Source organism: Lissotriton vulgaris, chromosome 1_1 (assembly GCF_964263255.1).
Source record: "Lissotriton vulgaris chromosome 1_1, aLisVul1.2, whole genome shotgun sequence".
Classification (NCBI taxonomy): Eukaryota; Metazoa; Chordata; class Amphibia; order Caudata; family Salamandridae; genus Lissotriton; species Lissotriton vulgaris.
Genome location: NC_141685.1, coordinates 1978058032 through 1978083914, shown reverse-complemented (window position 1 = coordinate 1978083914; position 25883 = coordinate 1978058032). Strand labels below are relative to the sequence as shown.

General features: G+C 44.7%; 1 protein-coding gene across 2 annotated transcripts in view; it reads right to left on the bottom strand.

The window, feature by feature from the left end:
* The window catches only part of PCLO (piccolo presynaptic cytomatrix protein), a 1259786-nt gene that overhangs the window by 1154499 nt on the left and 79404 nt on the right, over nt 1-25883 (bottom strand). The gene's annotated exons all lie outside the window — the stretch shown is intronic.

The following is a 25883-nucleotide window of genomic DNA, read 5'->3' as shown; positions in this document are numbered from 1 at the left end:
CTTAAAAAAAAAAAATCACGTTTAGTATGCAACATACCAAATGCACGTGGAGTTTGTCTAGAAGTCAACTATTTAATTCTTTAAATGTGAAATAAATCCAGTCTCTGCAATTCTTAAAGTAGTTCTATCATATTGCATAAATAATGTTGGATCAGAATTAGCAGTACTCAGAAATGTCCCAGGTATAAATAAAATAGATTTTCCCGTATACCATCCACCTAATCCACCAAACAGTCACCAACGGGCAAAATAGGAAGATGGCACAGTAGGAAGTTAGAGGTCTTACTGCAATATTTATTTAGTTTTTAAGGCAAAGTGCATGTGTGCCAAAAAGCAAAACAGACCCACGCATTTTGACCGAGCCTTCAACTGGGCCATAGAGTCAGTGCCATATTTAAAGGTCAACAGCCCTATTTCCCACCACCTCGTTAAAAATAGAATTTAAACCCTAAACCACATATTTCATTTCCTATTTGATCATACGGGGATTTGAGTTGAAACGGATATAAGAAATCGAACTTCATGCTTTCTCTTCCATTATTGTAAAGACACAATTACATACAAAAATATCCATCATGAAATCATCAACATTATGATTTGCTCAACTCTGAAAGATTTGTACTATTTTCCCCATTTTGATGCCCTTTTCACCCTAGCCGTTCTGCCCTCAAATGCTATTCTCCATACTGACATCTTAATACATATATATTAAATAATGCCAAGTTGGAGAGTTTCTCTGTACACTGTAGACAAGACATTACAGTCTTCAAGTAAAAATTCACTTAATCTCATGAATAACACTGTTGCAACCAAAGTCACCGATTTCAATGCCATACCGTATATCCAAACACAGCTGTGTTTGAAGTACTACAGCCACAGCATGCTACAGTAGAAATGGATTAAAAGTAACATGATCATAATTTAGATGTACAAACATCGCACCACAGTTGTGTTTGAAGTACTACAGCCGTATCTATCTATCTATCGATATATAACCTACTGTCGGTCACCAGTAGGTAGTTATAGTTAGGACCTACTTCCCATAGGAAATCCACAACATTCTATTTCCAATAACTTTGGCGCTGGTTGACGAATCTTCTCAAAATTCTCAAAAGTCATGGTGCGCTCTGGTCCGCTCCTATTCTGAAAGTTTCGGGGTGATTCGTCAGGAGGGGGCTGAGAAAACAGGGGGTTCTAAAACGTGTTTTCCTCATGCAATTTTCCATAGGAATCTTTAGACACGGCTACAGCCCAACCTGCTGAACGGAATTACACCAAATTTGGCAAAGATGTAGTTTTTGGTTCAGAAAGAGGCCTTTTTGTTAAATGGTGTACATTTGTTCAGTAGTTGCAGTGAAATTCAAAAGTAAAAATACATATCTATCTAGGGCCACGGATCCCCCCGAGCACGAGCTTTATGCTAATTGGCTCTCAACACTCCAAACCAGGAAGTGTTGGCAGCCATCTTGTGCCTCTGTAGAACCGAGGCACAAGAAAACAGAAAACAAACGTGCAAAACAAGCAAAGGGGGCAGGGTAGAAACACCCTGACCCACTAGGCCGGCTGAGGGGGTCCCACAAGTACCCCCAAGTCCCCAAAAATGTAATTGAATTATTCTTTTTTTTTTAAATCGAGTGATGTGTGTAGGATCCGCACATCTGGCCGCAGAAAAAAAAAAGCGCGGGCTCCCGCGCTTCGATGCTAAATAGCCCCCGGGGGGGGGGGCCAGGTCCCGGGGGCAATATGTTTAATGTAATGGGGAGCCCAGAGGGACTTTTCTGAAATATGTGGAGGGGCTCTCAGCCTCCCCATCCCTGGGGACCCCCACACCCCGGGGCATCCAAAAATATGGGTGGGGGTGCTTAAAGGTCCCCCCAAGCCCCGGGGACTGCCACCCGGGGCTTTAAGAGAATATATGCGGGGTGCTCACCACCCCCCTGCCCCGGGGCTTTGGAAAAAATGGTTGGGGGGCTCAAAGGCCCTCCCAAGCCCCAGGGACCACCACCTCCCCGGGGCTTTGAAATGTTGGGAGGGGGGCTGCATGGCGCCCCTCTTGCAGCCCTGTCATGGCCCTGGGGACTGCCACCCCCCAGGGCTGGCTCCTGCAGTGTCCCGGGGGACTTATTCTCCCAACTTAAAATGGTCACAGGGTGTGTTTACACAGTGGGGAAGGGAGGGGACGGGGCCTGAGATGACGTGTGCAAACACGCCCTGTGGCACATTTTAAGTTGGGGAAATAATTCCTCTTCAATCTTGAGGACCCCTGGGGGCCAACGAGCCCACCAGGTGCTTCCAGTAAGCGCCACTGCGCTGTGTGCAGAGGGGTGGACTAGGCTGTGCCCCTTTTCAAACCTCTCTGTAACACAGCTCTGTGGTGCTTACTGGAGCTACCTAGTGGGCTAAGTGGACCCTAGGGACCCTAAGGATTTAAGGGGACTTAATATCCCATCTTAAAACGGCCACAGAGCGCGTTCACACAGTGGTGAAGGGAGGGGACGGGGCCTGAGGTGACATGTGTAAACACGCCCTGTGGCGCATTTTAAGTTGGGGGATTGAGTCCTGTTTAATCCTGTGAGTCCCTAGGTCCAACTAGTCCACCATGTACCTCCAATAAGCACCACAGAGCTACATTGCAGAGAGGTGGTCCGAGGCCATGCCCCATTTTACACCTCTCTGCAATGCAAGTCTGTGGCACTTACTGGACATACCTGGTGGGTTAGATGGCCCCCAAGGACCCTCAGGATTCAAGGCGACTTTATCCCACAACTTAAAACGCTCACTGGTCGTGTTTGCACACATGTCATCTCAGGCCTCCCCCCTCCCTTCACCAGTGTGCAAGCGCACCCTGTGGCGCATTTTAATAGGTAGTTTTAATCCCCCTGCCCTATTATATACTAGGGGCATACAGAGGATGTCTTGCTAATCACAGGGGAACCCCAATGCAATGTGTTCCCTAGTGTATGTAGGTGTTTTAACTGTATTCTAAGTGTCTTTAACATAGCACTGGCTTTAGGACTGATTAGTCAGACTCATTTACCACCAGTACCCGTCTGAAAAAGTTGAGGGTACAGGATGATTGTGCAACAAGGCTTCTTTCTGGTCCTCTGTTTGTTCTTTCTGCGCGTATTGCTTTTTCCTGCACTTTTCTTCGTCTTTGAGGACTTCTGTTGCTTCTTTCTGCATTTTTTTGCTTCTTTCTGTGTGGTTTTATTCTTTCTTCACATGTCCTACCTCTGTAAGCATAATTAGAATCTACCATTTAAAACACCTTAAAAATTAACTGAAAAAACCATAGGTTTCAGGCATGTTATACTTACAAATTAGCATTTAAAAAACCATTGAAATTCACTGAATTGTCCATTGTTTTGAAAATGTTAGTTTCTATTTTTGAGTATGTGTATCAAAGGTTATATTAGGGTGATGTCGTCAGTGATGTCATCAGTGATGTCCTTTGAGATTTCATTAGTGATGTCATGAGTGATGTCCCTGACCATGTCTTGAGTGATGTAATATGTGACGTCATCAATAGTGTTAGCTGAACTTACTATAACGGGGAATTTCTATGGTTTTGTACAAGTGAAATGTCCAACTAAGTATGACGTCCCTGAAACCTATGGTTATTTCAGTGAATTCATAAGGTTTTCTAAAAGCTCATTCCTAACTATAACGTGCCTGAAACCTAATTCTTTTTCAGTGAATATATATATAGATATAGATAGATATGGCTGTTATACTTTAAACATGACTGTGGTGCGATGTTTGTACATCTAAATTATGACCATGTTACTTCTCAGGAATCCATTTCTACTTTAGCATGCTGTGTAACTCAACTAATATAACAGGCGAATTTCTCAGGTTTTATATATACGGTCGTGAGGGGTGACAAATAAAGTACTTCTTGCTTGAAAAACTTTGCTGCAGAGGCCTGAGTTTCCTTCTTCCTTCTTCGCCAGGTGCTTGTCTGGAAGTGGTGGGAATCGTTTTGAATATATTTATATTTATATATATATATATATATATATATATATATATATATATATACCAAGGTGTATTGAAGAATTAATGCATTTACAAGTGCCTAAAGGAATTATATCTTTGGTGCGTGACTGACTGTATAAGTGAGTGATTGAACATATCTTACTGAATGCATGGGTTAGTGACTAAACTGTGTGAAAGTCTGTATTAGTCTCTCCATTGGTGTGTAAGCAACTGCATGGATTGCTGAATAGCTACATGAGTGTCTATATAGGTCATTGATTTGTTGTATGGTTTTTTCAGTGGTTTTTTAAATGTTAATTCCTAACTATAACGTCTGTAAAACGTATGGTTTTTCAGTGAATTTCAAAGGGTTTTTAAAACCTATATTTTTTCTAATATTTTTTTAACTTTAAAAATTATGTAATGTTTTATATCTTCCCCAAAAAATATGTATTTCTGTTGTTGTTGAGAAAAACGGCACTCCCATACCGGTAGCGTACCAAGCTCTATGACTCCAAGAATCCTATCCACCATATTGCTGAACTCGTAAAATATGCGCATTTTGTATTCGACAAGTTCGTGGCACCGAGTCCTGCGTAACATCATGTACGCATGAAGTCCCCCCAGCTGCTACTTTGGTATCCGACGGGTACGCAGTACCAAGCCACGCGTTACGTCATGTACGTGTGGGGTCGCGCCCACTGCGCGTTGCGTATGTACACCCTGCCAGGCCCTGTGTCACATCACTGTCGTATAGGGTCACACCGTATACACCATTTCCTCATTTTTTTTGGTCTCCAAAGTATATCTAAATAACTTTAAACAGTATCTGAGAGCAAGCGATAATCTAAAATATTTTAAACATTTATATATTTCTAACTGTAATAGAATAGTAATAAACTTATATTATGATAAATATATTTGTCAAAATCGCGTTGGGTACAACCTCCTTGCACGCTCGGTGGGCGATTGCCATGTGACCTTAAAAAAAGCATTTGATTGCTTCATAACATTTCCCATTGTAACAGTTGGACGACCCCACCTATTTTACTCATTCTCTAGACAGCATTTGATGAGAGACACCTCTTCTGCTTAGAAAGCTTTTTTGAAAAGTGTTTTCCTGTATGCACATATCCTATACTACACACAACATGCACACACAACATGCAACGCTCATCTTCATGAATATTCATTGTCTGTACATCAGCCTTCCACGTGTGATTGTCATGCATCTCAAATGTTACATCAAAAAACAAATGTGTATTACACGATGCCCCTGGTGTGTGTGTGGGCACATTATTGTGCACCCTTTAGGCCTGGGTATTCGTGGCTCTAAGAAGTATCAGGAGCCACGGGCAGAGTGCACATCCTAGATCACATGTGACAAACAGTAAACAGTAATGTGTAGATTTCTTCGGCTGTACGCTCTGTTGTCAGGCTTTTCCAATATAGTAGTATGTTATATGTGAGACTTTTAGATTCACATTTGACATGCATTGCTTGACTGTAATGAGCGTTATCACTGTGTATGATGTAGCCTCACTGCTGATCCTCCCTCCATCCAAGCACATTCACATATGTATGCTTCGCAATAGCAACACCATTGACATGCGTGTCTGCGCATATCCACAACCTTGATAACAACATGTGATGATCGCCATTCAATCTTTTCAAACACCATCTCATTAGCGATAGTTGCCCCCCTCCCGACACATGCTACACTAATAATGCGAAGTCAAAACTGCAAAAGAAACACACATAAGTAAACTTCCTGGCAAGGGAGGAAGTGAACCACGCCCAGGTCCCCAGAATAAATATTCACACCACTACGCTGGCCTGGCGTACGCAAGCCCAGCCCATTTTGCCTACGTATAAATAGGATAACCATAACACCACATGTTCCTCTTCTTCCACACTGCCTCAGGTGATATGGCCACATTCACCTCGCATATCACAATGCGTAATAAAAAAATCATCACTCCAGCTGAATTTTGAGCACTGCTGCCTGTAGTGCTTGCTCACACAACAATGACAGCAGGTGAGCAGAACAGCCTGGGTGCACAGGGGCTCCAATTGAGCATGGTGCGGCGGGAGGTGTGGGGTGCATCAGCCAGAGTGCGCACATGCATATAATATGTTGCCGTGTGTAATGATGTGATCTCTTACCTCATTCAGTCACATCTCTGTCTCATTTTAAGGACCTGCAGTACCATACTGTAGGCCTGAGCCAGCGTGCAGCGCTGCCCTACAGACATGCGGCTTGGCTTTTAGGGTACTGTAGTGAGCTTGTTACTAAGTGTACATGTAACCAGCCTTCCGCCACTGCATTACACACGCACAGTATGCTTCTAACATGCGCTCTGTTCCTTTCTATGTGAACCTTTGTGTACCGTAGTATTATTTAACCTTGTGTATTCTCGTGCACTCCAACTCCTCTTTGAACCACGATTACCACTAACAGTTGGTAGATCGTACTTCAAAAACGAAGGATGCACTCAACTCATGTTTTCTATTAAGCTTGAAAGAAACCTTCATTTACCTCCAGGCGTTTCTCCCTTTTCAGACACTAAATTGATTGGCTCAAGATTGGCGGAGAGGGAGCCCTGGGTATTCTACTGCTTTCCATCATGGTATCAAGACACCGACCCTGACCAGAGACCTGCTATCCTACCGTACAAACATACCCCGGACTCGGAGCTTGCGCCAACCCGTCGTGGGACCCACCGTGGTGGCAGGTGAGCAGTGAAACCTCAGTGTGCAGGACCTACAATTGAGCACAGTGTGGGGGAAGGGGTTGGGGTGCAGCATCCTGGGTGTACAGGTGCATGCAAGCGTTTTTCCCGTAGCTAATAATTTAGGACCATATTATCAAACAACGGCGATAACATTATCGCCACTTTAGCGGCAGGAAACTGCCGCTAAAGCGGCGATAATGGGCTTGATAATATGCCCTGGTGAATTTCCACACAAGCCAAGGTTCACACCAGAACCTGGGCTTCTATTGGAATTCACAAGGGCATATTATCAAGCCCCTTATCGCTGCTTTAGCTGCAATTTCCTGCTGCTAAAGTGGCAATAATGTTATTGCCGTGCCTTGATAATATGGCACCTAATCTCTGGCCTCATATATTTCATTTTAAGGACTTGCTGGATTACATTCTTTCTCGCGGACCCCAGTGTCCTAGACAAATAGGTGACGGGAGGGTAAACACTAAGTGCTGGGTGCAGAAGGCCAATGATCTGTCTCCTTCTCCCTCTCTTCTTTTGACTCTCCCTCCCCTTCTCCCTTCCACCCACCCCTCTCCCTCCCATTCTAACTATCGTCCTTTCATTCAGACTACCTTTCTTTACCCCTTACACATAGCACACATACTTATGCAGGTTTTTTTATGCAGGTTTTCTATGCTGCTTCCACTGGAGTCCAACCCACATTTTTTATATTATACTGTTTGTTCTATTAAACTTAACTTTCTATTTATTTGTGTTTTAATAAAGGTTATTTTTTTCCAAATAAACAACTGAGTGCATAGGTCTTCTTTTTCAGACAACGCTTGTCTATAGTTTATTGTGAAAATCATCTGTTTATAGGAGACTAGCAGCCCGTCCCGACCTTGTCCAGGAGCAATCAGGCTTCAGGGCCCCCGCCCGCCCCTACGTTGTCCATGGGTCCCCCGGATCCTTCCTTCATATATTGCAGTATTATACCTCTATGTTTCCTTTGTACACTTTTGTAACCTGTACACGTCACTTTTTCATTATGTAATGCACCGTTTGCTAGCTCTTGTGTTTTGTTGGCTCACAATTCTCACTTTTGTAATGCACTCACTTTTGTGATGTCCGTGGGTCCCCCTGAGCCTTCCTTCATATATTGCAGTATTATACCTCTGTTTCGATTCTCACTTTTGTAATGCACTCACTTTTGCCGTTTGCTACCATTTTTGCTTCATTTAATGCTCACCACTCCTCCCTGCCTGTATTTCACCTATGCTCACCGCTCCTCCCGCGTGTATTTCACCTACGCTCACCGCTCTTTCTCGCCTGTATTTCACCTACGCTCACCGCTCCTCCCTGCCTGTAGCTTTTATATTTCACCTACCTCATCCGCCGCTCATCGCTCCTCGCCGCCTGTCCGCCGCTCCTCGCCGCCTGTCCGCGTTCCTCCCCGCCTGTCCGCCGCTCCTCCCTGCGCTCATGTCCATCTACAGACCCTGCCAATTACAACGATGTATCGGGTGTTTGGATTGGCGCTGTGGTTCCCGAGTTTCCCCACCTCAAAGGTTCAAAGTTCTTCCTTTATAATAGTAGTATAGATTATGAGGTCAAACCTGTGTAATATTAGAGTGCACCTACCAAACATAATCTAACTGACTATTACACAAATGAAGCCTAGGTAATTCTACAACTGCAAGAGTTCTATGAGAGTATCACTTTATAACACCATGAGTACTGCCTGTGTGATTACAGAACCAATTAGGCACTGCCTAGGACCACAGAGGCTTCAGGGACTGCCGAGGCCCACTCTGCATATTTAAGTAAAACCCCAGAGTGTGGCAATCCGTGGACTTCAGTTGGCCTCGAAACCCCTGAACAATTAATAAACAAAACCCGGGAAGGTGGCGCTCCCATAGGCTGTGAAACGTCTCTGTGCCCTTCTGCGCCTAATTTACATGTGACATTAAGATCCCCAGTCCTACAGAGACCCCGCAATATAATAATTGGATTGACCACAGAACATTACCCACCAGGGGCCTCATTTAAATGAACGGGTGAGACGCCGCTTTTTTGGGGGGGGGTTTCTCTCCATTTTTACCATCCCATTCCCTGTATTAAAGTGATACAAGGTTTACATCCTCTCGCTTCAAGTAGTCAAACAAGGATTTGCTATCACAGGGTGGAAGCCATGCACCCGCCCTCTTATAGCAAACACAAATGTCCCACTAATGCACACCCCGGGACATTGTATGAGCTGTGCCTGAGAGGTCGCCCTCCCTAGGACCATGATGCATTTATTAGTATAAACGAATACTAACACTACTTGTATACGTGTAGTACAGTGACCAGAATGTAGTGAAGAAGCAGAGGAAGCGCAAAATCTAAAAATATAAATCCTACCAGAAATCGAATGACATAGCTCAATGAGCCGACGACCCTGACATAAGCAAAAACAGCTACACGAAGAAAACAGGTCTTCAGCACAAGGCAAGCAATTTTGAAATATTGGTGAGTGCTGCCTTTTTTTTACTTTCTCCCGCTTATCGCGAAATTTATGTAGTGAAGAGGCAGACAGCAGTGGATCCGATAAGTAGATTTATTACAGGAAAACAAGACACCTGAAACAGCCACCAACAGGAGCAGACAGCAAGGCAACCGTCTTCTCCAGCACTGTGTACAAACTCTGCAAGGTTCCCCTCATGACAGCCCTACATTCTATCATTACATACTTAGATTCTAGTAGAATTACATACTAACATTTTACTATGACTTACATTGGAATACTACACAGAGCACATGACTTTACAGCAATGTGCTTATGGTTTCACCCACGAGTCTTGGCACCGGTAGGGGTGAGTAGTTAGCTTCCCACTCCCTGTATTGTGTAAACGCAAACTAACACTACTTCCACAGGTATGCTACAGCGCCCAGAGCACATCACTTTACAGCAATGAACTCACAATTTAGGCTCACGGTTTAATCCCCGAGTCTTCAGACCAGTAGGGGTGAGTAGTTTGCTTCCAACTCCCTAGATGCTATAAACGCATACTAACACTACTTACACACTTATACTACTGCGGCTAGTATCCTACAGAGCCCAGAGCCCATCAATTTACACCAAACAGCTTGGTTTGATCCCCCACTCTTCACACCGGTAGGCGTAAGTTCTTTGCTTCCTACTCCCTGTACGGTATAAACACCTACTAACACTACTTGCACACATATACTACAGCGCCCTGAGCCCATCCCTTTACAGCATTTATCTCGGTTTCAACATCAAGTCTTCACACCAGTAGGCGTGAGTACCACGCTTCCCTCTTCCCGTATACTATAAACACACAATAGCGGTCAGTAGTTCGCTTCCCACTCCCTTTATGGTATAAATGCCTACCAACACTACTTGCACACATATACTACAGCACCCAGAGCCATCCCTTTACAGCAATCACCTCGGTTTCATCCCCAAATCTTCACATCAGTAGGCGTGAGTGCTTCGCTTCCCACTTCCGGTATAGAATACGCGCACAATAGCTGTCAGTAGTTCGCTTCCCACTCCCTGTATGGTATAAACACCTATGAACACTACTTGCACACATATGCTACAAAGACCAGACCACATCACTTTACAACAATGACCTCATGGTTTAGGCTCTCGGTTTCATACCCGGGTGTAGTACCATATCATATCAGCACCATGTCAATCTGAGCAACACCGCACTTTCAGACCTGTAAGAGTGAATAGTTCGCTTAGCAGTCCCCCACAGAGGTTACAGTGCTCCTACCCTCCTTTCCAACTTTTTTCACACTTTTTTCCCCTTACTCGCTCCAATGGAATCACAAAATGGTGGACAACACTTCCTAGTTACAACCGCTGGCAGCGCTTACTGCCAATAAGCAGCAAGCTCGTAATGCCTAAGCCAATCAGAAGGCAGAATTCCTAAATATCGATATCTGCAAATTTTGATATTTCTCGAAAACTACTGAACGGATTTGCACCAAATAAACAAAAGTGTGCTTTCTAGACCAAAGCCTTTCTCCCTGCCAGATTTGGGGTAATTCCGTTCACCCGTTCGACCTGTAGCCTTGTCTAAAGTTTCCTACGGAAATTAACATGGAGAAAACACGTTTTGGGACCCCCTTTTATCTAGGCCCCCCTTGATGAAACACCCCCAAACATAGGAGCTGTTGTGAACAAAGAATTAGTTTTAAAAATTTCACGAAGATTCATCATACAATGCCAAAGTTATAAGCAAAAGAAAAAATGTTCTTCCTATGGAAACTCAGTCCAAATTATAAGTACCTAGTAGATAATTTGAGTATATATATATCTATATATATATATATATATATATATTCACTGAAAAAAACATAGGTTTCACATACATTATAGTTAGCTGGACATTTCTCTCATACAAAACCTTTGAAATTCCCCCGTTATAGTTAGTTCAGCTAACTATAACTCGCGCGCCCGCAATGCACTGCTGATGACGTCACATATTACATCCTCATGACATGGTCAGTGACATCACTCATGACATCACTCATGACATCTCAAATGACATCATTGATGACATCACTGATGACATCATCCTTGTGAAAGAGTGGCAGACCTCCTCTCAGCGTAATATAACCCTTGATACACACCTTCAAAAATAGAAAGTACATTTTTTTTTTAAATGGAGATACCAATACCAGTTACAACAACCTATTCAGTAATTCCACCATCTACATACACATCCACTCATTCACCAACAGTTCTATATAGTAACACAGTATGTGTAGTGGTGTATATATAACAGTATAATCAAGTAAATGGTTTTTTGATAGTTTATTGGCATGTGTGAATTTGTGTGTGAGTAACTATATGGATGAGTATTAGTGTGTAACAGGATGTATAGGTGTATGAGTACATATGATGAGTAAGTACATGCATGAGTGACAATATAGAACTGTTGGTGAATGAGTGGATGTGTATGTAGATGTTGGAATTACCTAATAAGTTGTTGTAATTTGTATTGGTTTCTCCTTTTTTAAGAAAATGTTAGTTTCTATTTTTGAATGTGTGTGTCAAAGGTTATTGTATGCTGATAGGAGGTCTGCCACTTTGTCAACAGGATGTTGTCATCAGTAATGTCATTTGAGATGTCATCAGTGATGTCATGAGTGATGTCACTGACCATGTCATGAGTGATGTAATATGTGACGTCATCAGCGGTGCATTGCACGCGCAAGTTATAGTGAGTCCAACGAACTATAACGTGGGAATTTCAATGGTTTTATGCGAGTAAAATTTCTACCTAACTATAACTGGTGTGATACCTATGGTTTGTTCAGTGAATATATAGATAGATAGATAGATAGATAGATAGATAGATAGATAGATAGATAGATAGATAGATAGATAGATAGATAGATAGATAGATAGATAGATAGATAGATAGATAGATAGATAGATAGATAGATGTAGCCAAGTTATAGTTAGGACCTATTATCCATAGGAAAAACTTTATTTTTTTGCCAATATCTTTGGCGCTGTTTGAAGAATCTTCACAAAATTTTCCAAAGTAATGACCAGCTCAGGCCAGCTCCTGTCTTGAACGTTTGGGGGTGATTTGTTAAACTAGGGCTGAGAAAAAAGGGGGGTCCTAAAACGCATTTTCCCCATGTTAATTTCCATAGGTAATTTTGGAACAGGCTACAGCCCGAACTACTGACAGGAATTACTCCAAATTTGGCAAAAAGGTAGCTCTTGGTTCAGAAAGCGGCCTTATTTTTAAATGGTGTAAATCTGTCAAGTAGTTCCTGAAAAATATCAATATCTGAGCTCTGAGGAGGGACCGAAAATCCTGCTGAGCACAAGTGTAATTCTGATTGGCTGCCAACACTCCAAACCATACCCTGCAAAAGAGGAGAAGGGTTTGACCATCTTGGATTTATAGAATAACAACAGGAGGGAGGTAGAGTATAGAGATAGGATTCTTACTCCACGGGCACTGTTACATAAACCAAAAGAATCCTACTCACAGTGGACAGGGAGAGTGTAGACCACGGATGTGGGGGACACTCAGTGCTTTGTAAAATACCCCTCACACACCAACAGGCCCCTTGGTGTCATGCTTCATCATCGGGGCCTTCGCACCTCTCTAACGAGATGCGGCGTTGTGTGAATGATTTGCGGTGGACGATAATTGAACATTTGCCATCGGAGAATGGTCTTTTCAAGAAAGAACAACGATGGGTGTTCCGTCTGGGTACCCATATCCATGGTCTCAATGATGATGTTCCCTGGGGCCAGCTGTCGAATTTACAGTCATTCAGGTCTTGATTAGCATGATCTCTACTCACTCACAACCAACGTGTTACTAACAGAACCCGATTGGCCTTTAGGCCACTCACATTGTGGAACTACATAGCAATGTTATAAGAGACACATAAAGGTACCTTGGTTAGATATTAGAACCAATAACCACTTTTGTTTTAATGCCCAGAACCTCTCACCGGCATGGCTATATTTGTCTGCTTCCTTATAATAACATAGGATGAACTGTAAGTACTAGGCACGACTAGACTAGCTCAGGAGTTGCGTAACGATAATAATAAAAATCAACGCATGCGCAATAGCGAGTGACCGCGCTAGAACACGAACAACGTAAGCGTAACACAACGCATGCGCGCTTCACACTCCGCCAGAGGCTGAACGTGTGCGCACATCGATCATCCTCCGCGCTTGCCATACACAATGCCGATCCTTACGAATACTAAATAAGGCGAGGCCGTGAAACTGGCACAGAATCGGATTACCCATATATGGGCTTTGGCACGCATCCGACAATTAACCTATGACTAGTCATCCAATCAGTGTTGTTAGGCCTATATAAGACAGGCTCACTCTGATTGCCATTACCAGCGGAGCAGCGAAAAGGGTAACACGGAGGTAATCTCGTCCCTTAAACCATCTTTCTGTCCATGTAGATTACGAATCTAGCGACCAACTCCGACGTTCTTGAAATGCTCATGAAGCCAGAAAACTTTGCATAAAGAGTATGTCCATAGGGCTTTTTTTAAACCTAATGTGTGTCATCTATGTTGTGTGCAGTGTATGTCTTCTTTCTTTACAGGATCAATGCATCGTTGGTGCTCCAGGTGACAGCACCAGTCTGAGCCAGCCCCATTGGGGCAACCAAATTTATTCTTTATTTTTGCTTTTCAGGTCATGCAACTGCATTGACTAAAACCGCTGTAGGCACATTATAGCCTTAGCTTATCACTGCAAATAATTTTTCACTTTTAGTTATTTACACTTTTCATAGAGAAACGTGAGTAAGGTGGGGAAGTTGTGCCCCCGTCCTGAAGAAGGAGCACAAGCTCCGAAACATGTCGACGCACACCAGAGGTAATGTCCATAATCACGACAACTAACTACCTCACACTGCACTTCTTTTAAAAGTACCAGCCCGAGGTTATGAATAAAGTTTTTTCCTGACACCTACGAGCCAGGTACTTTTTAAACCTTCACTATACCCCACCACTCACATTCACAATACCCTATCACTTCCATCACACGCACCACACATAGTCTACCCTTTCAGTGCTCCCGCGTAGTCGCAGCACGCCGCATCTCGTTAGAGAGGTGCGAAGACCCCGATGATGAAGCATGACACCAAGGGGCCTGTTGGTGTGTGAGGGGCCATCTTGGATTTAGCCAGAGAGGGGCACTGTGGGACCGTTTGCAGTACAGCACCCAGGAAATGGCGCAAACTGTGGTTAGGATAACCCCTGAGAACTTTGAAACCATTTGATAGGGAGGAACCACTATCCATAAGTTAGTACCACGCATACATGTGGCATTCCAATACCATCCTCTGAAAACAACTGAATGTGATGACAATCAGAAGAGGGATAAACCTGCTGTCTGTGACCAAAGAGGAGCACTAAAGGACTGGGCCTGCTCCCTCATGTACCCAGGACAAAAAAGTGAACTCCAAGTATGATAAAGCTGACCTTCTTCAAGCTACAGTTACACAGCAACATACAAGAGGCATTTACTGATGATGCCCAAGTGACCAGTTCCGGTTAGACCTGACATGAACCCTGTTTGTAGCCTCTGCTACAAGTCTTTCCATTTTTGAGACTAGGTCCCAAAGAAAATACGTAGACCAGGTCAAACCTGATCCCTGTATTTGACCTGGGTTCAATCACAGTCAACCTCAAATCACGCCTAGGTCCCTTTCCACTTGTCCAGTTAACCATAGTTGAAGCTTAACGCTCTGTGGCGCTATTTTTGTTGAAAATTTTAAATGCGCTTTTGTCACTTTGGTGTCATTTTATTTATTAAAATGTATACTTTTTCTCTAATTTGGTTTGAGATTTTTATAATGTTGATTACTGACTTTATTACTGTTTTGCTAGTGCTTTACACATTGTCTTACATTATGCCAGTCATAGTTACCAGAGAGTTGAGCTCAGGTTAATTTTGTGGTTTTCAGGAGTTCCCCCTGACAAGGAGGATTGTTTTTTTCTGGAGATCGGTAGTCTTCATCTCCAAATATTAATCCAGTTTCTTAGAGCGGCTCTTTGCCATTAGCAGGAGCCAAGGATATGTTCCACACTTCTGATAATGGAGGGGAAAGCGGTAGTTGAAAGAGGAGCAGCTGAAGCTAACAGAGACGTAAACATGTACATTCTGCCTCACACCTAAAGTGAATGCACACCATGCTAATGTCTAATGAGGAAGCAGAGAATAACCACTGAAATAGCACAGATAACATAGATTACCTAGCATAAGATCAGTTAACCACCAAAGATTAAATATAGGAACAGAAAAAGGACTGACTAACATGAATCATCCAAAGCTGTGCCAATGTTAGGTGCAATTTACATTGATGTGCATACTACAATCTTCAAATAACACCCATGAACATTAATCTGCATTGAAACTGCTTCTATAAAATACATATCTACAGTTTATGAATGAAGTCCACATCGGATGAGGACTCTTGCGGGGCAGCAGGGCTCGAATCCTGTAATCTATATAAATAATATTGAAATAATATAACCTATGGAAATAATATTGAAAAACAGCTAGGAAACCACCCAGGATTCTCTCTGCTGCCCCATGTGGAAAGCTGGAGGCGACTTAATTATCAGTAATATAGCACACGTGTACTGAAAAGAGAAGAAAAGGAGACAAGCGAGGACGTAATGTATTTTAGTTTTTTTTTTCATTTTCCTAACATCCTGAACCTGAAGTTACCAGCATCCCAGAAGCATTATAAATATCGAACTGCACTTGTTACAACTGTAATTTTATGAAGCTATTACTTAAAATAAATGGCAATCTCAGCTCCTTCATTTTCAACCACCAGGAGCCAGAAAGTAAGCATCCAGTCTTTACTGGAAGAAAATGAGGCAAATAGTTTTTTGGTAGTAGAAGCAATAAAGTAGTAAAAATTCACTCTCAGTAACAAATAAAAAAATATGATTTATTCTGTACCCATGTAGGGCTGTAGAGTCACATCTGCATATTCATGCCATCTAGTGTTGTTCCCAGACGTTTGCAAACTGTTTCAAAAGACTTGTTTTGACTTCACCCTTGTTTTATAATGCACAAGTATAACAACTCGACCTCAGATTGTTTTTCTGGTGATTGGGTGAGCAGTATGAGTGGATTGTGCATTGTGAAAAGGGCAGATTATAATAAGGAGTAAAACATCTCAATAGCTGGCTTCCTAGGAGCAGAGTGGGCTTATGTCAGTATACAGCACTACCTGGTGTGAACGGATAGATACAGGGTAAGCATCATTTTATGTTCATAGCAAGTTGATACACAGGCTATGCATAGAATGTAAATCCGTTTCTCCCCAAAGCATTGGCTATCAAGCAAATTATGTAGATTTGTGAAACATGGTTTTTAGCACTGTTTGGCCAACTAAATCCTATTAATGGACTCAGATGTCCACACAGTAGAGTGTTGAGTTTGAGTTTAAGGAATTTGTAGAGCGCGCATACACCAGGCGGTTTCTTGGCGCTGTGTGAATACTACTACTCAGGGGGCAGAAAGGCTGAGGGATAAGGAAGGTTTAAGAGGGGAAGGCTTGGGTAAAAAGAAAGGTTTTGAGGCCTTTACGGAATAGGGGATACTGAGAACAGGATCTCAGATGGAGTGGGAGAGAATTCCAAAAGGCGGGAGCCGTGGTAGAAAATTTGGAACCTCCCCACTTTTTCCGTTTGAAGCGAGGACCACAAGAAGTTGATGAGTAGCAGAGCGCAGTTCTCTAGGTGGAATGTAGTCTTGAATGGCTGTACTAATAAAAGACGGGGCAGAGCCGGACCGGGCTTTGAAGATGATACAGCCAAGCTTGAATAGGGCACATTGCCGGACTGGGAGCCAGTGAAGAGATTTGAGAAGGGGTGTGACATGTTGTGATTTGGGTAGATTAAAAACCAGACGGGCCGCCTGGTTTTGAACTAGTTGGAGACGCCTCACGAGGTACGCAGCATGCCATGGTAGAGGGCGTTGCGGTAGTCCAGGCGAGACGTCACCATGGCCAGGAGTATTAGTTTGAGGGCGGATGGAGAGAAAAATTGTGAAACTTTACGGATTGTCCTGAGGGAGAGGAAAGCTGAAGAAACGACAGCACTGACTTGAGAGTGGAGGGAAAGTTGATTATTGATTTTGAACCCAAGAGTCTTGACGGAGGGAACTGGAGTGGGTGGGGAACCTAAAGAGGGGGGCCAGAAGAAGAGGACCAAGGACTGGAGCAACCACCCGTCAACACCAATTCCGTTTTGTCGGGATTGAGTTTCAGGTGGTTGAAGTTCATCCAGTCCTGGATAAAAGTCATGATGAACTGAAAATTAGATATTGCGAATTTGTGTGGAGCTGACCAAGCAGCTGCTTTAATGATGTCTGCTAGAAGGATGTTACATAGACACACCAGATTGGTACCCTTTTTGAGCACAGAATGTGCACTAGAAGACACATCTAATGCATGCTTAGCTTTGGCATAAAAGGTTTGTATGCATTTAGCAATGCATCTTGCAATACCTGACTTGGGAGTGTCAGGCTTGGTAAAAGCTACAAAAAGTGTTTTTTTTTTTTTACTGAAAGACTTTGGCACTTTAATACACGAGCACCCTTTCAAAATCTAGTGTGTGTAAAACTCCTTCCGCTACATAGGTAGGGTGCAGAAAGGTGGCGGACAGCTCAATAGTTTGATTATTTTGAAAAGGTGGCAATACCTTTGGAATTAATTTAGTATTGGTTCCAAGAACCCCCCTGTGACCCTGTGACATGAGTGAAAGATTCCTCTATGTTAAACCTGTAGCCTCCTGATGTGTCAGAGAGATGACAACTATTAAAAAGATCACCTTCGATGGCAAGAACTGGAGAGCATACAAGAAGGGTGGTTCAAATGACCATTTCAGAACTACATTTAAATTCTGAGCAAAAGCCAGGGATATTTTGGGAGAGAGGGGATATGATCCTTTTGAGACCTTCCATGAAAGCTTGAAAAACAGAGATTTTGGATGAGAGCTTATGTTCCTTATACTACATGTGTGTTGCAACTCTGCAAATGTAGATAGATGGAAAGCATGCTAACCAAGCCTTTTAAATATGTAGTAAGTAGAAAATTATATCTTGAACACCTCCAAACATCAGCCTTTCTCCAGGATTTCAGAAAGGGACTCTAGACCTGTCTTTTTGACTGATCCCAGCAAGAACTTAGCACCTAGGTACCCTTGCAGGTGATTAGCCACGGTCTACAAATCCTGATTGATTGATGAATGGCTGGTAATGGTCAAGTGTGGAAGTGGGTCCAGGAAAGGCCAGTCAAGTCATAGATTGTTGCTGTTCCACCATAGGACAGTACACTGGCTTTTGGCCTTTACCAACACTAAATGCTCCCACTGACAATCCACTGTGATCATTGCCTCACAAGGCACTACTAAAGCAGGTGCATTTGCAGCGTTGCTTGCAGAACACTCATGGCGCATGAAGCCTTAATTCCCAGCAGTTTCACAACACTCCTTCCAGTGAGAGGACGTCCTATCTGAAAAAGAGGCAGCAGCTTTTGGAATGTCATCACCCTCTCTGTGTTTCAGTATCCTTTTCCGGAGACATTGTGTAGGATGGTGCTCAAGAAGGGCTGCATTTACTGGGGCTGAAGTAGGGAGACTACTGTTTGAGTGTGGGCTAGGCATTGCTATTAGCTGCTACTCTTGATGAGCCATTCATATATGTATGGAAAGATGTGAATGGCATTTTAGAATGATGTACAGTCACCACCACTAGACACTTTGTGAATACTCCTGGAGACTCCAAAAGGCAGAACTTTGCACTGGTAGTGTTGTCTACTTACCAAAAAAGCATAGGTTTTGGTGGTGAGATTGATGGATTGTGGAAGGGGAAGTAGACATCTTTTAGGTCCCGCACTATCATGAAGTCCCATTGTTGGATTGGTGTCATGATGTCTTGTGGAGTGATCACATCAAAGTGCTCTGAAATGATGTTGCGAATTAGGTTTCTGAGGAAACAAATTGTGCTGTGTCTAGAGCACCACAGACATTAGTGCTGGAAATCACCATCTCCACTCCGGAACTAGCTTCTGTCCTTCTCTTTCTGTGGGATTCTAACAGGTGCTTTATAGGCTCCTACTATTCCTTTAAATAGTGTCTATTATAGTGGAAAAGTAGTTCATGGAATTAGCAATGTCCATTGAGTCGTGGACCCACTTCTGCAAACTTGCCAGGGAGGGGTGGGGGTCTATGCACTTCCTTACCCTATCGGATGGAGTCACATCACCTGTGGCTTGTGACAAGGGGTGTTTACATGCTTTGTGTATCTGAGCAAATTGGGTGGAATCTGGCCCTAGATGTAAAGTAGGTTCAGAAGAGGAGAGCCTAAACGTCTTCTCTTTCAGAGTGATAACTTAAGCCATTACAGTCTCCTTATAGTTGTCAGGGGTGGTCTTGAGAATGATTTTTAAATGTAGGGTAGCAGGGGGGTACTAGATTGACTTCTCAGTGGATGACAAGGTTTCCACAAGGAAATTATTATCATCTTAGATGAAGTTCATATCCACATTATGGTTTTTAGAGGTTGTGTGCTCAGGCAGGGAGCGATTGAAGGAGTGAGAGTCTAGATATGGGTCCTCAGGAGAGTCAACTCTACAATCTTACCAGGGGCTTTCCCCTACTGGGTGCTAGGGGCTTCTCATAATGGGCTTGAGGATGCTTTGAACTACCTGGGACAGAATAAGTGTGGACAGATTCTATTTAAGACTCTGGAAACTGTGGTGGTGGAGGTGCGCCAGGGGGTGGAGCTGGCAGTGGAGGAGGAACCAGCCTTGGAAAAGGGAATGATGGTAGTGGATTGTGTTCCCATCTCTAACCTTTTTAGGGGGAGGATATATGGGTGTTTCGAAGGCTAGCTCTTTCTAAAAAGTTAAGTTGCAATTCTTTGGGATAGGAAAAGGGCGTATGTGGAGGCTAAGTTGGGGGTGGTTTTGGGAGGATTTTCTTGATATAAGGATAGAAGAACAAAGAACCTGATTCAATTCATGGCGATAAGGATACTCATAAATATAACAAAAGGAGGGAGGGAGAGAGACAAGTGGATTCAGTCTCCCCTGGTAATTTGTTTAAACAAAATGGAATCCACTCAGAAAGTGGTAGTGATCCCTAAAGTGATGGGGAGCACACAGTGTTGTTTAAATGCCCCTCACACACCAACAGGCCCCTTGGTGTCATGCTTCATCATCGGGGCCTTCGCACCCCTCTACGGGATGCGGCGTGCTATGACTCACGGATACGTAGGAGCACTTGATAGTGAACTATGTGTTTGTGTGTGTGAGGGAAGGAGTGTGAGTGGTGAGGTGAGGTGAAAAAGTGAAGGTTTTTAAAAAAATACCTGGTTTGTAGGAAAAAAATTATTTATTATGTCCTCGGCTGGTATTGTTAAAAGGGTGCAGTGTGAGGTTGACAAATATACGTATTAGGGTATATCAACCTCTGAAAAGCGTCGACATGTTTCGGAGTACAGCGACTCCTTCTTCAGGACGAGGATATGCACGTTTATCTTCACCTTACTCACATGGATGTAGAATGTAAAAGTGTTTTTTTACCAAAAAACTAGGTGAAATGTACCTATCAGTGTTTTTTGTAGATAAGCTCTGTTGCGCCCAATTGGCGTGAGAAGAACCGGAGCTGCGTTGAGGGGAAGGCAGTCTACTAGACTGTGCAGTAACCGTTGCTATACTGAGCAGTGAGGAAGGAACCCCCAATACCACGCTTAGGCTCATGAGGTCAGACAATCTTGAACTATAAGTTCTTCTCACGCCAATTGGGCGCAACAGAGCTTATCTACAAAAAAACCTGATAGGTACATTTCACCTAGTTTTTTGGTAAAAATACACTTTTACATTCTACATCCATGTGAGTAAGGTGAGGATAAATGTGTATATCCTCGTCCTGAAGAAGGAGTCGCTGTACTCCGAAACATGTCGACGCTTTTCAGAGGTTGATATACCCTAATACGTATATTTGTCAACCTCACACTGCACCCTTTTAACAATACCAGCCGAGGACATAATAAATAATTTTTTTCCTACGAGCCAGGTATTTTTTTAAAAACCTTCACTTTTTCACCTCACCTCACCACTCACACTCCTTCCCTCACATACACAAACACATAGTTCACTATCAAGTGCTCCTACATATCCATGAGTCGTAGCACGCCGTATCCCGTAGAGGGGTGCGAAGGCCCCGATGATGAAGCATGACACCAAGGGTCCTGTTAGTGTGTGAGGGGCATTTAAGCAACACTGTGTGCTCCCCATCACTTTAGGGATCACTACCACTTTCTGAGTGGATTCCATTTTGTTTAAACGATAAGGATACTCAGTCACATTACCGTCAAGAATGCGGTCTGTTCCCCAAATATATATGCAGGCCGATCTTAGTATTAATCACAGCAGAGACTACTCCATCTCTGCCTGATTAATCACCTCCGGCAGCCCTGCGGAATAAGGTCGTCAGAAGCTGACCTATCATTCTGCCCACCTAATTTATATTGATAGAATTACAGGTCAGTTTTCCCTGCCCGTCACCCCCAGGAAAACCCTGGTGGTAAGGAGCAGTGAAAAGTGCTAAGTGCTCCCCTCGCCATGGAGCAAGACTCCCATGGTGAGAGTCGTATTTAATCTTTTACTTTCAAAAAGAAAATCTCATTTTGGGATTTTCTTTCTTGAAAATAAAAGAGTAAACGGTTTGGTTCTGAGCTATGCTCCGCTGGCAGAGCCCAGCAGCAAACATAAAAATGCATAAACAGAAACCCCTGTGACGGCAGTTGGTGTGAATGCTTTATACATGACCATCACCTTGGAGATGATTAATAAATTTGGTGGCCAGAGAAGTCTCAGCCTAACAGATGTATAGTCCTCCTCTGTGTTGTAAGGTGTCGGTGTCGTAGGTATTCTCAACACCGGTTACAAAGCTGTTTTTGATTAAACATTTGTGGGGTCTATCTCATCATTAAAGTTGCCCCAATAATGTGTGTGTCGGAACCCACCTCTAATAAAATTGCTGCAAGATTCTCCATTGTTAGCCTTTGGTGCTTGTGTGGTGCGTATACACTAATAAAAGTCATGTGTCTTCTTTCCACACTTCTTTAAGCACTACATATGTGCCGTTGGGATCTGTCCAAGTGCGTTCTAGTCTGAAGGGTTGGTTTTTCCTGATGAGTATTGCCACACCCCTTGCCCAGGTGTAGAAACCAGTGTGAGCCAGTGTTTTTATATTCACCTCGACCTAGGAACCCGCATTGAGTGCCTTTTAAATATGTCTCTGTAGGAGAATGGCATCTGGTTTCAATCTTTCAAAATATGCGGCCACTAGTCCTCTCTAAACCTTATTCCCCATCCCATTCACATTCCAGGAGAGGATCGAGTACATTCCTGGATTAGAAGTAGCCATTTCGGTGATGCATTATGTCCAGCCCATCAGAGGGTCCCCTTCTCCCTCCCCACTGCTGCTGTTTCTGCAATATCATGATGTCTACCGTCGTATTGTTATGCCTCCTTGCTTCAATGCCAGTATATGTGCAACGTTCCAAAACAAAACAAACCCCCATCACCCAGAACACGTAGTCCAAAATAGTTACAGACGTCCATCATTCCCCCCTCCCCACACTCTGCAGGTACCCCCACCATCCCCAAACTTGTGAACAGGACAACACTGGTGCAGGTAGACCACCCAGAGGTCTGTAGCCCATCCTCCCTCCCCCACAAACTCAACTATATAGCACTACAGAAAAAACAACCTGCTGTATACTTTCCTTCCTCTCAGTAAAAGTTCCAAATGTCCTCTATGTCACAGGGACAATACAGCTTCTCTGTGAGGGAGTCTGGCCCCATTGCTTCATTTCTCCTCGCCATTGTTTGGGTGTAGCAGTGAGCAAGGATCCCCCCGGGGGACCCAGGCCAGAGGCCTCCAGGTGCTTTGTAGTCTCCATAAGAGGATGTGCAGCGTCCGATGTCCAGAAATCAAGGTACTCCGATTGATCAGAGTCTCCATGGATGCTGGATCTCAAAGAATTCCTAGATGCACATTTCAGGGCTGTGGCGTTGTCCAAGTCCAACATGGTGGCTTTTGGGTTCCTGGGCCTCAGGGATCTCCCCGGTGTGTTCCCAACTGATGTCAAGCACTTGATCCTTCACCTCCGCCTCTTCGCCTGAGGCCTCTTCCCACCAGGGCCCAGTTGCTTGGAGGTGGTAGGGGAGAAGGAGAAGGTGTCCCATGTCGCAGCTGAGGTTGTTTCTCAATCAGGGACCACTCGTCCTACAGTGTCTGGAAAAATGCGTGGTATCCTGGAAGATAACTTTAAGTTTGGCCAGGAACTGCAGTGATCCCAAGGGCACAAAGTTTCACTCTGATGGGATCGAAGGTGTGCCTTTGTTTTTGAACATCACACGAATATTCAGGGAACACCATCTCCTTCGTGTTCTCATATTTGATCTCACCCTTTTTTCGCAGCTCCCTGAGTATCAGATCCCTGTCCTGGAAGTTCAAGAATCGAGATATCAACGGCCGGGGTGGGCCTGGCTGAGGCCTAACCCGAGGCATCCTATGTGCCCTTTCTATAACAAAGCAGGAGGAAAATTACGCCGCAGGAGCTGCATCCTTAAGAAAAGTCATGAGAAAGTGTCCTGGGTCTGTACGCTCCGCATTTTCTGGAAAGCCTATGAATCGCATGTTGTTCCTATAGGCCCTGTTTTCCATGTCGTCGACTCTCCGGATCACCCCCTTCACTGCAACCTTTAGATCTTTAATGTCTTTACTCGTGGTCCGTGAGATATCCTCAAGCTCTGAGACAGGTTGTTCAACTTCAGTCACTCGCTCAGAGACCTTGCACAAGTCTTGCCGCAGAAAAGAGACCTCCGTCTGCACCTCTGCCAATTTGTTTTCCAGGCTCTCCCAAGAGGCGCAGATCGTGTGTAGGATCTCCTCCTTGTCCGGATGGGGGGCCAGGCCCCCCTTCGCCCCAGCGGGTGCAGGAAGAACCTTCTTGTGCCCTGTCTGGCTGTCGTGGGGTCCTTATCTTTTGCCATCATGGCCGAACAGTATGTAGACCAGCGCCAGCCCCCTGTAGGTGAGACTACTATATGGGGGAGCAGTGGGATGGGGCCCGCCCCACTGCTTCCAGACGTCTGGACTACAATGGCGCAGCAGGTACCAGCCACATCACCCTCCCACGTCCGGCACAACAAGCGACCCAGAGGGGGAGGCGGAAAGCAAAACCACTCGAGTAATGGACCCTCAGCGAGCTTGACCACCAGGGCCTCTCTGTCCCGCGCAGCTACACCCCTCTCACCTTCTGTCCATGGAGCCAAGGAGTCAACTGCCATGCCAGCCAGATATTGAGGCCTCGGGCTGGTTCCAATAGGCCACAGGGAAACTTAGGCCCCTACGATGAGGCCGAGCTGGAGGTGGAGGACCCCGGAAGCCGCACGCCCATCAACAGGGGCTCCCATCCGACGATGTTTGTAGGCTGCACAAACTGTTGCAGAAGGCAGAGGGCTCCTTCATATGGCAGTGCAGAGCGCCGTCCCCTTCAGGCACCCAGCGACATCACCAGCCCCATAGAGGAAGTCTAATGGAGAAACCCCAGGCCTCCGAGTGCGTCTGTGTGCAGAGAGAGCAGGGCGGCACACAATGTCACTGTCTCTCGTTGCCTCCAAGTGGCTCACGCTTACTCGCCACTCACCGCCGCTTCATGTGGGGTCCCGAGCCGGCACACTGAGATTCAGGCTCCTCCTCGCAGAGGCTCTCGGCCTCACCCTCAAGTCGTTCTGGCAGTCTTCTGTGCCATTTGGTTCAGCAGCATTACCTGTAATGGGCGCACTCTTCTGCCCCAGCCCCCGCCTCCACAAGCACAATGGATCTTGGGCCGCCGTGGCGGGTGCTACCAATGCGTGAGCCGAGGCCACCAGTCGTGCCATCGCTGCAGGGGGCCGAGCGGGACTCAGGATCTGCCCCCCAGACCACGATCTCCGGCCGTCCAGCACCACCACTGGCCTGCCAGAAGAAGGCTCTGTCACGCTGACTCAGAGCCTCCCTCGATCCTCCCCAGCCGCCATCTTAGGAGCTGTGCGCCAGTTGCCATGCTGACAAAAGCTCCGGTTCCAGCTACAGAGGAGTCACGAAACCCCCAGCCGGGCACACCTCCGCTTGCCCAACCTCGTCAGGGACAGGCACATGTATCTGATGGCTAGGAGGAACAGGATTTATGCAGGATTCAAGTCGGTGCCAGCGGAGCTCTCGGAGAGCGCGGCTACCCGGCCATGCTTTTGGCCACGCCCCCCAAGGGTGAACATTTTTAAACATTCAGCTTCAATTGGCTTGGTTCGATGCAGCCATACTTTCCCTGTGCTCTGCTTGGAGAGCTGAGAGAACTAGATCTTGGGATGTTTTGATACTTCTTTGTCTTACCTTTAGGGCCGTTTGGAGCCTCTGCTTGCATGCCAACATCTCCTTGGTTTCTTTAGATGAAGCTCAGGTTTGAAGATTGTGTTCCTGCAGTGTGGAGGTAGCAGGGGCCCCCTTTAGCGCCAATTGTAGTTAGGTTAGGAGATTGGCCCAATGTTCTAGGACCCACGAGGCCTGGGACTGAGGCTAGTTGCTCTTTTGTTGTT